Consider the following 16473-nt stretch of genomic DNA (forward strand, 5'->3'; position numbering starts at 1 on the left):
TATGCGATGTACCCGGCACCCGCACGGTGAATCTATGGAATGCTAAGATATTCGTCTCACTATACCCCCTTACCCTTTCTAACAATGTTGAAAAAAAAGACAAAGTTGTTAGGTATCACATTGAAAGGATTCGACCGTTCCAGAGAAAGCGCAGACAGACAGATGAAAATTAATAATATAAATTTCACCTTGTGAAAATCATAGTCTTTAATTTCATGTTAGACCGAGTGCTGTGAGGCATCAAGTGTGCGAAATTCGAACACATTTTGTCTGTTTAGCATGCAGATTACGATTCTGTATGTTGCCAGGAGGTTTGCCTTTGGTGTCGAGTAGGATATGGACTGAACAAATCTTTTGTATCAGTTTTATTAAGAATATCCAATTTTTAAAGATGACATTACCACAATAATTGGCAATATTGAATTCTATCTAATCTATTAAAAACACAAGAATTACACAAGTTAAAGACAAGCATTTTTGAAATATATCACTACGAAACTTCTAGATGAATTCAAATGAAACTTGGTACAGTTTGAGTAACTACTACGAAGAAGGTTATGGGATACTCGTACTTCATGTCTTTAATGTCATGTCATGTTTATAAATAGAAAGGAGTAAACGCAATGCTGTCCTCGAAATTTGCACACTGAATACCTCACAGTGATCTATGTATATTTATTTATATATTAACTAGCAGACACTCGCGACTTTGTTCGCGTGGAATTCAGTTTTTACAAATCCCACGGGAACCATGGTTTTTTCCGAGTTGAAAAGTAGCCTGTGTGTTAATCCAGAGTAAAATCTATTTCCATTCCAAATCTCAGCCAAATCGGTTTAGCAACCTCAGTGTAAAAAAAGAAACAAACATACTTACACACACATGTTTACAAACTTTCGCCTTTGTAATATTAGTGTGATAGGGTTAGTTGCTTTCAGGCAAACACACCTTTCTTATACATATAAACAAAATATAGAAACATCAACATATTATAAAGCCGAATGTTTGTGTGTGTATGTTTGTTCCTCCTTTATGCTGGCTACTAGAGCGATTTAGCTGAAATTTGGAATGGAAATAGATTTTACTCCGAAATAACACATAGGCTACTTTTCATCCTGGAAAAATTCATGTTGCCCGCTGGAATTGTGAAAAACTGAATTCCACGCGGACGACGCCGCGGGCATCTACTAGTATCAAATAAAAACAATACGAAATACCACAAAGAAATAATAAATGAACATCGTTAAACATACACAAGTATCTAAGTATAAACCTCCTCAACTTTTATGACGATTAAAAACGAACGGTAAAAACAAAAAGGCATCGTTTATAGGAAATAAATTTATGCTGAGCGCAGACAAACGAACCCGGGTCCGCTGACTTCGCTAGAATCGGCCTGACTTCATTTCACGGATAGAGGGTTTCGCAAATGAAGTTTCCACGGTCCACCGGTCGCAAATCTGAATAATATTTTATCTATATAATCGTATTTTTGTAACGGATACGGCTTTACAAAAGGATTTTAGAATAGGGTTTTGAAAGTACTGATATTTTGAATCATAAATGGTAACTAGAGTTATAAAAGTAAAAAAAAAATTACTCTGAATTAATGAAACTTGAAATTGTACCAGAGTAAATTTCAGTTTATTTAAAGTTTTTGGGTAGGACTGTATTTTTGACGAGACAACGTCTTATAATTCGATGGATGGATTCGATTCGTATTTTTGACGAGACAACGTCTTATAGTTCTGCACACTCGAAAAAAGATGACGTCATGCGTCGTTCCCTCGCTCTAGGGTTGCCAACTTCTTATACAAGAAATAAAGTATTTTCTGGTCAATGATGATTATTTAACAGTATTTTAGAAAAACGAACATTTTCTTTTGAAAAATGGAACCATTCCATCAGTATTTTCTTATGACGTTGTATACTTAAGGATGGAATTTGGAAAAAGACAAGCCGTCCCAAAGAAAAGGAAATTCATACCACTTGATACATAGTTATTAATAACAATAATCAATATGTATTATGTATGGATTTTTAAAAGATAACCCGGCGGGAATCGGCCTATATGAACTCTTCGCCGCTGCTAAGCAGACGTCCGCTATTATGTAATTAAATATCACGTGTCTCAAACCGTGAAGGAAAACATCGTGTGCAAACCTGTTTAAATGAGAACTTTCTTAATTCTCTAAATGTGTGAAGTCTGCCAATCCGCAATGGGCCAGCGTGGTGGACTAAGGCCTAACCCCTCTCACTCTGAGAGGAGACTCGTGCCCAACAATGGGCAGAATTGTTAATGATAATGAGACGTCCGCTAAGATCGAATTTTGTAACAGGGCCGGATTAAGAAGTCTAAGGGCGTACAAAGTCGCGGGCGTCTGCTAGTCTATACATAAAAGCGTATAACATACGACGCAAACTAATCACACGTAAATTTCTTCAAGCTAACTTTGCTTGACAAACTGCGGCAACCCTCTCTGCCTTGATTAATGCATTCTTTTATAGGTTGAAAACATCGGCGGGGGGTAAAACGCAATCTAGTTAAATGCTGAGCTTGTATTTTGTTCCCTTTTTTAATTCACCACTATTCAAGAACCACACAAAATATTAAAGCCAAATATTATTAATTTTTGACAAAAGAAAACGAAAAAGATGCTAGATTTAGGTGAATTAAAAACGTGACCTGAAAAAACGCAGCAAATTCAAAAAAAAAACTTACAATGGTTAGTGAACATCATGCAGATTTTTTGAATTTGCTGCGTTTTATGAGGTCACGCTTTCGTTGGCGGAGTTTAAAAAAGTAGCACACTGTAGCTATCATTTAGAAGTATGTACCTATATACATACAATATACGAGTAATTTATGTAACCATACGTGAGCTACTTAGTCGTCTTTGTAACTCTTAACTTAACTTAACTTGAAAAAACTTTTCAAAATTTTGTTGGTACATCGTGAAAAAAATTATAAAAAAAATATCTAAAGTCATTTATTTCAAGTAGGCTCAGTTTACAAGCACTTTTGATACGTCAGTTGACTATTTGTAAAGATTTTACCACCGGTTGGGAAGGCAGGTTCTGCTGAGAAGAAACCGGCAAGAAACTCAACAGTTGCTCTTTTAAAAAAATCATACAATATTATAATTTACAATTGATGACATTATAATTTCTTATAGTTTTACTTCCTGTGTGAAGGTGAGGCCTTCAAGCATCTTTATTATTAAGGAACTCATCTTTGGTGTAGTAACTTCGACTAAGTAAATGTTTTTTAACACATTGCGTAAAGCAATATTTTATTGCTTAAAGCATATTTTTCGTCACCTACATTTAAAAAACAGATCTTTTAGTGCAAAACATTTAACGTACTACGATATGTATACATGTTTAAGAGGCGTCATTTCGCCTCAGCAAAAGTGGCATCGAACGAGCACTTAACAGCGTTCGACCACTTTGAAAAAGCGCACTCAGCGCTTATCGCCTTTCAACGTTACCACTTTAGAAGCTGAGAGGTATTGTCGGTAAGGAATCTTTACCCGAAAATATTTTCCAACCCCGATACAAAGATAAAAAATACTAAAATCAATGGAAAAATTAATTAGTATTTTGGATCGTTTTGCTTTACAATTTAGACTTCAGATATTTTTTGTATATTATTCGGGTAACAAAGACCCTTAAAAGTAAGAGTACTTGTAACTGTGGCGTTACTAATTAAACTTATTTTCAATAAAGTCCAATCAAATCAAAATATAAATTATTAAATAACGACATTTATATAAACATTAACGAAAGGAACAGCAAGGCATTTGTTAGTTAAAGGCAAGGCGCTCCTGGATAGGGTTTTTACTCACGCCGTCATGATAGAGTATTATCATCATGATAGAGTGTAAAGGAGTGACTGCAAGTAAAAGACAAATTTTGAACTCGTAGAATTAGGTTCAATATTAAACTTTACAAGCAAGCCCTATTCAACCCATACGATCTGCAACTGATTGGAATCTATTTATGGATAAGTATGAAAAACATATAATTCTATATCTACATCGGACCAATTCCTTTGTTCTAAGCAAATTAAACGTATAGTACTTGTATAACGTACTATGAAACGTATTGTACTTACTGTGTCGGGCCTGCTGGGACAAATATCCTTATAGACACCAAAACAAATCGTTTAATATGTTGACTTGGAAGTCCCTACAAAAGGCCTTTGCCCTGCAGTGGACGTCCATCGACTGATATGATGATGTTGACTTACCAAATGAACTAACTAAAATTGGTCATGCGGTTAGTTTATATTGCGTGGAAGTGGATGCGAGAGGCATACCAGCAAAATCTCTCTATAACCTGCTCTTTAACCTTGGGCTCACTAGAACTGCAGTATGTTCTGACGGGTATCCAAAACTGCTCTAGTAGGATAATACTAAATTTGTCTGGGCAGAGAGAGCAAAACGATCGGATAAGGGGAGTGTTAATCGAATATAAAGGATACTATAACCCTACACCCGTCGGTCAGAAGTGCCCGGTCTGCTCGGAGATTTTCTCGCTGCCACACAATGGACCCGGCATCCGCACGGTGAATCCATGGAATGCAAAACTAGTAAAATCTCTCTGTAACCTGCTCTTTAACCTTGGCCTCGCTAGAACTGCAGTACGTTCTAACGGGTATCCAAAGCCGCTCTAGTAGTATAACACTAAATTTGGCTGGGCAGAGGGAACAAAACGATCGGTTAAGGGGAGTGTTAATAGGTTTTAAAGGATACTATACCCTACACCCGTCGGTCAGAAGTGCCCGGCTCTGCTCGGAGTTTTTCTCGCTGCCACACAATGGACCCGGCATCCACACGGTGAATCCATGGAATGCAAAACTAGTAAAATCTCTCTATAACCTGCTCTTTAACCTTGGCCTCACTAGAAGTGCAGTACGTTCTAACATCCAAAGCCGCTGTAGTAGGATAATACTAAATTTGTATGGGCATCTAGTAGGATGAACTATCTTTGGCTGGGCAGGGAGAACTATACGATCGGTTATGGGGAGTGTTAATCGATTTTAAAGAATACTTAACCCTACACCCGTTAGTCACAAGTCTCGAGCTCTGCTCGGAGATTTTCTTGCCGGTGTAGCACCGAGATCACCCGGTACCCGCAAGGTGAATCCATGGAATACTAAGATATTCATCTCTCTTTTAAGTAAGCTATACAAGTACTAGTGAAAAACATATAAGTCAGTTTATTCGTTAGATATTATTTTTCCTTCAATTTAGTTTCCCTCTTTGACGTACCGCTCTGTCCCATTAGGTGGGATCATCCGCTTTCCGATATATTCTACCCACTTTGCCTTGCCTTAGCTTACGACTTTCTGTTTGGTTCTCAAACTTATGACGTGCTCTTGTTATTTTTTACTTTTTTTATTTATCGGTACCTTACTTACCCGACGATAAATGATGATTTAGATTTAGAGCCTCAATAGCTCAACGGTAAGTGCGGTTGGACTCATCATCGATGGGTGGTGGTTAGATCCTTGCCCCGTTGGTCTATTTTCGTACCCAATCCTAATACAGTCATTCCCGACTAGTTGGAGGGGAATGGGAATATTAGTCAAACTTAAAAGATATGTCAAATATTATTAATAAAAAGAAAGATGAAGCACTCTAAGATGTAAGCTGGCTATCTATACATCTGACAGTTTCTACACTGCATCATACTTAACAACGGAGAGAGCTCAGTGGTTATGACCTCTGCCTTGGATTCGGAGGGCGTAGGTTCGAATCCGGTCCGGGGCATGCACCTCCAACTTTTCAGTTATGCATTTGAAAAAAATTAAATATCACGTGTCTTAAACGGTGAAGGAAAAACATCGTGAGGAAACCTGCATCATCATAATTATCAACCCATATTCGGCTTACTGCTGAGCTCTAGTCTCCTCTCAGAATGAGAGCGTTTAGGTAATAGTCCACCACTCTGGCCCAATGCCACACACGCAGAGAATTGAGAAAATTCTCTGGTATGCAGGTGAAACAGAAAAACAGAAACCTGCATATGTGAGAATTCTTTTAATTATTTACGTGTATGAAGTCTGCCAATCCGCATTGGGCCAACGTGGTGGACTAACACCTAGCCCCTCTCATACTGAGAAGAGATACGTGCTCAACAGTTAGAAGATATGGATTGTTAATGATGATGATGATGATGATGATGATCATACTGGAAAACTAAATCATCTTTTGCCGATAGAGTGATAACATGCCACGGGTTGAACCTACCGCCTGGCCATACCAACTGAAACTTAGATTCAAATTGAGAACCTCCTCCTTTTTGAAGTCGGTTTAAAAATATAAAATACTAAATTAACCCGAGCTAGAATTCAAACCAAGGACCTCTGTTGGAGACTACAGATTACTAACTACCCTTGAGGGTTCGTCAAATATTTAAATACATAAGTATAAAATATTAATAAATATCTAAATCTTAGGTATTATATAATATTTATATTTACACACGAGAGTAGTTAATAAGCAATGGAAATAATATAACTTGTCTGATGACACCTCGCGACTTTTGCAGAAGCACCTTTTTCCACACGATTGCGTTGTACCACCTATACCGGGGGGTTGCATTCGTCCCTTTCTAACATACACAAAATCCGTTCTACCTGTCCTCGTCTCGCTTCTATTTATGACTTATTAACTTCTCTAAGGTATCATGGCAACCCGCCCGCTCACAAACGCTCTACGGATTTAATATAGGAAATTGTGAACTCAGCCGAAAGTCAGGAGCAGTTTATTGAATCTGAAGTTATAATACACCCTCTTTAATATTCATCATTAACTCAATAATTTAAATTGACAGACCATTTAAATTGTATCGCTTTTTTTTGGTTTGGTGCTAAATTGAGCATAATATTTCCATGGGCCACAAAACATTTTGACATCCTCATTTGCTCAGTTATTGGCGGACTAACTAAAAAAGAGGATTCCAAGATACGATACTGTGTCATGGGATCCTTTTTTTTGTTTATCTTTCTTTCAAGAAATTCTCAGTAATAGCCTGTAGGAATCGGAAAAATGATAGTGTTACATACACTCCCGTGTCTTGGATAACACCGTCGGAAAAGTCGTCGATTCCGGTGGTGGGCTAAGCTTCCTCGCCGTACTTGTACTAATAAGGAGATCATCAAAAATTACTGTTACTTGGTTTTTAACATTAGAACGAATACAACAGTAAATAAGTTTTACTGTTGACAATCCCAGCATAATGAAATTCATAAACTGTGCTTGTAACGTTTCAGTTTAAAAGTAAATCATATTGTAGTATTTACTAAATCGATACTTAAGTTTATTTTCCGATCTCGAACAGCAAACACACTACGTGACCGTCGCGATCCGGCGGAGGATCGCTGTGTTTGCCCGCAGATCGCTCCTTGGGGACGCGAATCGAACGGTACTCACGTTCTCGATGCAATAAAAATCAAGATACAGAACTATTAGAGCCTGCAATAGCCAGACACTCCTCATTTTATTATAGCTGAAAGTTAGTGTCTTGTAATTTTTTTTTTGTTTTTTTTTTTATATTAAGAAAGAATACATATTAGCTAACTTATCCTAATAACTATACAAATCATCGCCTATTGTAATACCGCGCTAGACAGCCAGGTTGATCCGTTGCGCAAAAAATGAGCCAGCCCTTTTGTCACCAGTCGAGGCAACTAACTAGCCACGGTGAAATAATTCGGTAAAATTTTATTTATTTATACGGATAGATGCAGTATTTACACTAATTATTATAATAGGTATATACATCACTGTAATTTTATAGCAATTTTACACAAAATTACAAAACAATATTTATCTAAAAAAGAAAAAAATTAAAACAACTAAGAGAGAAAATATACAATTTCTCGCATAATTGCAAGATATATTTGCACAATTTCATTCAATTATGTGCAAAAATGCTAATGTGTGGAGACTCGGACAACAGAACGTTTAGAGCGGTCAGAGCCGGTGGTATTGGAGAATGGGCCCGCGAATAACAAAATTAAAAAACACTTGGACGGTTGAGAATCAAGACACCGGCTTCGGTGGGAAAAATTCATTATTATTACCCTATTTTAGCCTCCTTACAGCAGATCTGGCTATTACAGGCTATCCATACCACATAATATAAAATTGAGATTTTCTCGCTTTCAAAAAGTTGTCAGTAACATAGAATATAGAAGTAAAATGGTGCAACAGTTCCGTGCTTGGAAAGCACGTAAGGTTTTGGATCAATTACTATTATCATTAATTAGTTGATTGTAACAGAGACAAATAATCCTAAGAGCACCAATCTATATCAAACAGCTTAGTTGGTCTAAGCTCCAACTGCGCAGAGTCAAGTTTCTTCCCTCAAGATAGGCTATACCTAAGGAAAGAGGCTTAGCCCAGCGGGTCACACACAAACACATGCCGAGAATGTGGCCGAGGAAGCCGAGCATGTTCAAGCTTCGGGTACGACTCATTATATCCGTTTTGATAGGCTTCTGTGTTGCCAAAGGAAAAGTTTCTAGTGCCTCGTAAGACACGAGAAGCAAAGGAAAAATTAGTCGTCACCCGAATTTTAATCGTGATCATGGATGGTTGCTGCCGACAGCCACAAATAACAAACAGAACTAGCTCATGTTTAAGGGCCCCGTATGGGCTCGAAACTAGTCCGTAATACTCCGACGTTGCATCACGTGAGTGAGAGAGTGAATCATCGTTTTATAATAGAGAAAAAATCGAAACGTTTACCGTAGCTACAGCAACTGATCACATTATTTGCCAACCGATCGCTCCTCGGGGACGAGCGATTTCACTCGCGGCGCAGTGATCTCAAGACGATTTCAACAAATCAGGAGTTTCAAAATTGCGCAGACTGTTTTATTCTGAGAATTAAAAGAAAAGAAAATCCATTTTTTACAATTTTAGTGATAGTTACTCCTGAACTAGCTTTAGGTTATAACCTAAAGACTGACCTAAGTGCCCGAGGGCACCCGAGTTTTTATGTTTTATCATTCATTACAAATTCCTCTTCATTTAATAGCCGACGCTCCGCGGTTTCACCTGCGTAGTTTCCGTTTCCGTGAAAATACGGGGATAAAATAAAGCCAATGACAGTTAAAAATAACTTGACTTTCTAGTGGTAAAAGAATTTTCAAAATCGGTTGACCAACAGATCCAGAGATTACTCTACAATAGGTACAACAAATTTTATACCTCTTTAAAATATTAGTATAGATTTCTCTTCTCAGCAGATCCTCTTCACGTAACGTTGATGAAGTCACTACAGACGGACATACATGCTGGTCTATTCACTATTTTGATATTTGATATCAACCTGTTAAAATAAGCAATCAATTGAGATATGTCATCTACCTACTGTATGATATCCACCAGTAGGCACCGGATGACATTTTGTTACATTAAATCTCAATTTCGTAGGTATACCTATGTCAACTAGCATACGTAAAAGATTAGCCTGACGATGTTCCAAAAGTGCTTGTAAGCCTACTCGAAATAAATTAAATATGAAAACATCAGATGCAGAAATTTTAAGAATGTTTATTTTTACAATATTAATTGTCTCATTCAGTTATATAGTCTCGCATATTTGACTGAGTTTTATGAGATAAAGTGCCGTCGGACCAACGAAGTACTTATTTCGTTTTACTGATAATGAGTACCTATTTTAAATACTCTACAAATTAATTTATCATACATTTGTTATGATAATGAGCATCGTAATAATTTGATCCCCTTAATCTAAATGAAATCGTTAACATTTACGATATCTCTACACACATTATGAAGATCCACTTTTTTTTAGGACAAACTGAATTTCAGTTTTTTCAAATCTAGTGGGAACTATTTATAATTTTTTTCGGAGACAAAAATGTATATTATAAATGTAGCTCAATAGCATTTTCTATCTACAAGTGAAAGTCACATTCAAATGGGTACAGTTGACGGAGAAAGAAATTTTAAAAGAGCTTGATTTTTCTTTAGTATCGTGTAAATGACTATTTACTTAGTAAACCTAGTTATTTTAATACCACTAACAAACACTTCAATGTTAATTATATGCTCGGACATATCAAAACAATTAATAACAAGGTACTAACATTAAGTCCAGCTTAAACGCACGTAATATACGGGAATATTTGTTGCATATCTATTATAATATAATGCAGGGTTTGTGCGGAAAGCGGTATTACGTCAACAAGGGTAACCAACTTTCAAACGTTAAATTGCGGGACATGAAAATGAAAATAATAATTAGTAGAGATGCGCCGAGTAACACTTTTGCCGAGTAACGCGGTTCAATCAAATTCCCATTGCGCGCGCGTAAACAAGTATTAATTCAATTCAAAATTGTTTTTTTCAAGTAAACTTAGTTTACAAGCACTTTTGAAACGTCAAGTTTGAGTATTTGTAGTGACTCTACCACCAGCTCAGAAGGCGCAGTCTCTTGTTGAGAAGAGCGACGAGAAACTCAACAGTTGCTCTTTTAAATCTTTCATTTTAATTTGATTGAGATTTTCAAAGATTTCCTAAATTACTAATAAATACTTTTTGATTAACACTGTTGTTTAATTATATGTACCTAAATAATGCTTTTCTTAAAAAAGGTATACTCGGCATTCACCGACCGAGTTATTCGGCCGAGTACGAGTATTAAAAAATCCGCCGAGTACGCCGAGTACCGAGTATCAACCGAGTACTCGGCCCATCTCTAATAATTAGCCAAAGATAATTTGAGAACCATATTAAAAAGTTAAAAACCACATATAGATCATTACATAATATACAAGGTAGATTAGGGTTTGCGATAATAGTACATTACCGCAGCTGCGGGCCAGAGAGGCATTGATGGATGAATGTGTGAATGTGGGCCGAAGCGAAGCCAAGGCACACATATGTAAGTCCATCAATGCCTAGTTGCGGCCATGGCTTGTATAGTACTTTTCTCAAATAATGCGCGGAAATTATACTAAGTAGTACAATTCAGAACTTTTGTTTGAAAATACAATTATTGAATGTACATTTCATAAAATTTAATGTGGAGTTTCCGATTCGAATAATTTGAGTTATGTTGGTTTGATATAATTCTAACGAGGTTGAAGTTTGTTGTATACTAGTGTCTTCCGCGTGATTCTGAATTTCAAAGTTATGATTATGATGATGAGTTTTTTACGCGCCGATATATTTTTTTCACTAAACAGCTTTTTATGTGCAAGATAGATCGAAATTTAAATTAAACCTTTGATAAGTTACCTCTATAGTCGCTCCGTTGCGGAGTAGAAGATCGTTCTATTTTTAAATTACACGACAAATATGATTTTACATATACTGATTTGGCCGCTAAACACTACAGATATGGATTTTCATACAACTATTGCCGGCCGCTGCTCGATCAGCAAGTTCGATTTATCTCGTAGAAGAATAATGCTCAAATTTCCAAGCATGTTTGAGAAAAAACGAATTGCAATTAATTGTAAATAATTTTCGTCACACAAAAATTCGACTAAGGTATAAGGCTAGCACTAACCAATTGCCACCGAAAGAAAATACGTCTCAATTTTTTTTTTACATTATTTATCTCGGCAAGCTTCCTGTCGATACCAAATATACTTTATTACAAAATGAAACTTAACATCATTGAACCATGTTGGGTCTTTATTTCCGAGATACGAGTGTACCTACTTGTATTCAGACTACCAATAAAAGTCAGAACTATGAAATATCTATGAACATGAAGGTACTCTACTTTTTATGCACAAAACTTTTCAGCATGAGGAAGTGTACAAGTGTACAATACTTTATCATTATTATGGTTCTTCTTGTCACTTCTTCTTCTTTAAGACCTTTTACACCTGTCGGTGCACAGGGCACCTAGCCGAAAAAAATTAATTGCTGCTGTACCTGGCGGCAACTTGGAGGGGAAATCTAGTCAGTGGCGATCACAATAGATCGGAAGCGGTCACCGTGGAGACACGCAGAGCCGCTATATCAAGAAGATAGGACAGAGGCCGAAACAAACTTTTTCCAGGTCTACTATCACGGACTGCCCTCTTGAGCGAGATCCAGGAACTTGTTACTTAACATGTCAATATTTCGTTAATATGGATGTCTGTATGAATTTAATAAATTTTTTTTTTCAAAATAGCGTGATATCGTAGATGTGCCTTAAAGTTTGCAAAACATTGGCATAATTAACGACTAATGTCTAGGACTTCCTAGACGGAAATGAAGAATGGCGGCCCTAGTGAATACTAAATACGTTTGTGCAGGTGAGCGGGCGGGCCTCGCTAGGCTCCGCCCAGCTCCCATTGTTTCATCGCTAACTCGATCGAAATTGAATAAATTAAAGGCAAATTTAATAACTCTATTAAGTTTCTGCCGACATAAACAACTCTTGACGTACTGGCGCGGACGTTATCTGGGGCGATTTTATTCAATTAGTTTCGGATGCTTAGCGTGGGGGTTGTTGAAAGCTTTTTATACTGGTTATCATCTATACTGTTTTGTATAGCAACCATTTTGTTTCCCCCGGGCTTTGAGCAATATTGTTCAAATTACCTAGTCAATCAATTCCAACATCTAAACCTAAAATAACCCTTTAAAAAACTTAAGGTAAGGAGACCGAGTATTTAGCACTGATCGACACTGACGAGAAAAATGCAGTCAGTAAAATTTTTGTCTGTCTGTCTGTCGTTCTGTATGTTTGTTATAGAAACAAAAACTACTCGACGGGTTTAAACGAAACTTAGTACAATTATTCTTCATACTCCTGGGCAGGTTATAGTATACTTTTCATCACGCTATGATCAATAGGAGCCGAAAAGTGAAGGGAAATGTTGGGATAAGTTACTCCATTTTTACAGCGTTACTACTGTAAGGCTGGATTAAAGAGGTCTAAGGGCGGACGAAGTCGCGGGCGTCCGCTATTAGTTTATAAATGCGGAACTATCATAGTGACGACATTGACTACGAAAAAAAACCGATAAATAAAATCTGGTACGCCGATTGAGATAATACTAACATAGTTTTTTAGATGAAAATTGTTACTAATCTTACTAACTCTTCTAGATAAATTTTCAATTCTATAGCGTAAACTGAAATAAAAAGTTATTTATTTATTTATAATAAAGTACTTCCAATCTTTTGCAGCGTAAAACAAGTCAAACCAGTTAGTGTATAAATATTTTAGAGCCATGCGAAAACATTGACAAAAATTGCACTCTTAAACTGCGAAAATCTCTTTAAGATCATGATTTAAGTTAATATCAGGTAAAATTTTATTCAAATCACACTATTGAATATGGATACAGTTTTCAAAAGTAAAGTAAGACTAATTGAAATAAACGAACTTTACATTGACTTTACAAGTACGAAAAATGCAGGCTTAAACTATTATTGGGCTAAAACATTTAACCAATGTATTTTATTCAAATAGGCCTACCATAGATCCCTAAAAACATTAAAGTTTACAAAAAATATATTTATTTTAGTGTAATTGACAATTTTTTATTTTAATCAATTAATTTATTAATTCAATATTATGCAGGAGTAACATACACAAATACCGTAAATGGTCACCATAATCAAAGTTTATCTTTCTGTTTTGTTTGTTTGTATTAAATTTGTGTACATAATATTATTGCAAAGTTTTCGCAATGATGTTAATACTCTGCAATTATTCCCTTCACATTTTTCTAGAAATAAAATACATGAAAATCTCACACAAAATTGACAAACTTGTAAGACTTTTGAATTAATTATGACCTTTTAATGTACATTATTATACAAGTATCATGCATGTGCCAAATCCGTCTAACTTTCCTTTAAAAAATTAGAATAATACATCAATCAGAAAATCACAGTACATGCAACGATCTTTCGTTCACTTGTTAACGAAATAAAATAATAATTGTGACATGCTATTTATTGAAAGGATTTAGATTGTGATGCACATCCATTTTACAATCCAATTCAAATTGTATTGATAAAAAAAACTCACCAAACTTGCATGTATACGAAACTCGAAGAAGGAATATCTATCACTAATTAACTAATAATATCATTATATAATTAACCTATCATATGTGCTAGATATGCTAATTTAAATTTGATATGTCTCATACTGATATTCATTTAGATTGGTTGTTGTATTGGATACAATTGTATGATGTTATCAGTATAACAATGCCAAGCGTTTGATTAGGTACATATACATACGTTGATACAGAGGTCTAGCCGGAGGACATCACTCTTAAGGATTTTATGCACTTAGAGGAACTTCGTACAGTTTATGAAACACTTTCACTGAGTCTGTTGATGTTTAGCAATGTTATGCTCTGCTCCTTGTAGCGATAGCACCCTTAAGAGTGATGCGCCCCCGGCGAACGCCACGTGACTGCCGGCTTTGCACAACCTTTGTGTTTACATCCCCCCACCCCCGCCCCGTTCCGCCACTTTTACACCCTCTCCCGCTGCGACCATATTTTTCCGAGAACTAAAACATATTATTTTCCTTTTAAAGAAAATGCGCTGCAGTAAAAACTATCAAATGTTTGAAATATGGACAGAACTGATTTATTTCTTTTCCACATCACTCATTGTCTATTTTAAGTGTCCACTACAAGGCCAGGCCTCCTTTCTTGTAGGAGAGGGAATATGGAGTCTATGCCCATCAAGCTCGGGTAATCGAGCCAATCCAATACGGGTTGGCGGGCTATTTTCTAGATATTTTAATATTCTATTGTTATTAATGTATCAACATCATCATCATCATCATCGTCATCATCATCATCATCATCATCATCATCATCATCATCATCATCATCATCATCATCATCATCATCATCATCATCATCATCATCATAAATTAGCCTATAGTCGTCCACTGCAAGAAGGGATTCCAAACATCTCGATCTTGAGCCGCCTGCATCCAGTGAATCCCTGCGACTAGCTTGATGTCGTCAGTCCATCTGGTCCACCAACTTTTTTATAATATCTATACTCTTTAATAATAATGTATAATGTACGTTATCAGTATATTCTTCACTTTATACAGTTTTTTATAGTAATAATTGACAAAACAAACAGATGGACCACCTTATATTAAATGGAAACCATCATCCATAACTAACTAACTAAACCACTACTATTAATAGTAATAGCGCATTTTACGACGTGTGCCTTAGTATTAACTTTTTGCTCTGTTATAGATGTGGTCCATCTGTTATCCATCCAATTATTACTATAAAAAATCTATATAAAGTGAAGAATACTCATAATGTAAAGAGTATAGCTATTATTGGAAATCGAAGTGTTCTCTTACTCTTCAAACTAGTATACAGTCATGATACTTTACATCAGTAATATTATATAGAGGTTATAATTCAGCATGTTAAGTCAAAACATTTTTTTTTAACTCATACTATAAATGATTGTTCCAAGTCCTATTACAGTAATGTAATAATGGTAAACATTTATGATTCTTTACAAAATTACTGGCGAGGATTCCAGTGGACTGGAAACTGAGATAAGGAGCTTTGCGCCATAAACTGTGTAGGGGGGACCGGGGACAAATGGCTCACCAGTAGGTAGAGTTTAATGCTTAATACAAAATATACAATTTGCTACATTACATACTATACTTTGTGATAGACAAATAGTAGAACTCCAAGTAGGCAGCGAAATTACATATGAATTATCTTGTTCTTTTAGTTAATTATCTTCTATCGGAAATCGGGTGTTAACCTTTATGTTAGGGATACTAGCACTGGATCACTGCTGCCCGAAATAGAGATCTGGAACTAATTTTAAGCCAATGGTAAATTCTTAAGCCAAGATGTAGATAAGTCTAAGATTACCCCTTACAACACCACAAACTTTACCTCGTTATAATATTAGTATAGACAATAATACGAAATGCTTATTATTTAACCTATTTTACATTTTTTGACGGCCTCTGTGGCGCAGTGGTATACGCGGTGGATTTACAAAACGGAGGTCCTGGGTTCGATCCCCGGCTAGGCTGATTGTGTTAATCTTAATTGGTCCAGGTCTGGCTGGTGGGAGGCTTCAGCCGTGGCTAGTTACCATCCTACCGACGGAGACGTACCGCCAAGCGATTTAGCATTCCGCTACGATGTCGTATAGAAACCGAAAAGGGGTGTGGATTTTCATCCTCTTAACAGGTTAGCCCGCATCTTAGACTGCATCATCACTTACCATCAGGCGAGATTGTAGTCAAACATCTTATCTATTACATTAATCTACAGGTATATAGACATTACATTTTTTATGGTTTGTAGCTTTCCATTACATTTCCAGTACGATGAAATGATAACATGCAGCATGCATCACTAATGGGTTTAAACCATAAAGCAAAGCTTTTACGATACTGCGATTATGTTATTATTATAAAATGTAACACGCAACAAACGTAACATTATT

The 16473-nt window shown here is 36.2% G+C and overlaps 1 protein-coding gene across 2 annotated transcripts in view; it reads right to left on the bottom strand.

Annotated features, from left to right (window-relative positions):
• Window positions 1-14396, bottom strand: part of LOC112044906 (vesicular glutamate transporter 1) — a 74925-nt gene extending 60529 nt beyond the window's left edge. The window contains exon 1 of one of the 2 annotated variants that reach the window (XM_052883710.1): window positions 14248-14396. The gene's annotated coding sequence lies outside the window, so the exon portion shown is untranslated. Of the gene's footprint in view, window positions 1-14029 lie in introns of both variants that reach the window. The other variant, XM_024080912.2, reaches the window with a different exon arrangement.
• Between the last annotated feature and the right edge of the window lie 2077 nt (window positions 14397-16473).

Source organism: Bicyclus anynana, chromosome 9 (genome assembly GCF_947172395.1).
Source record: "Bicyclus anynana chromosome 9, ilBicAnyn1.1, whole genome shotgun sequence".
Taxonomy (NCBI): domain Eukaryota; kingdom Metazoa; phylum Arthropoda; class Insecta; order Lepidoptera; family Nymphalidae; genus Bicyclus; species Bicyclus anynana.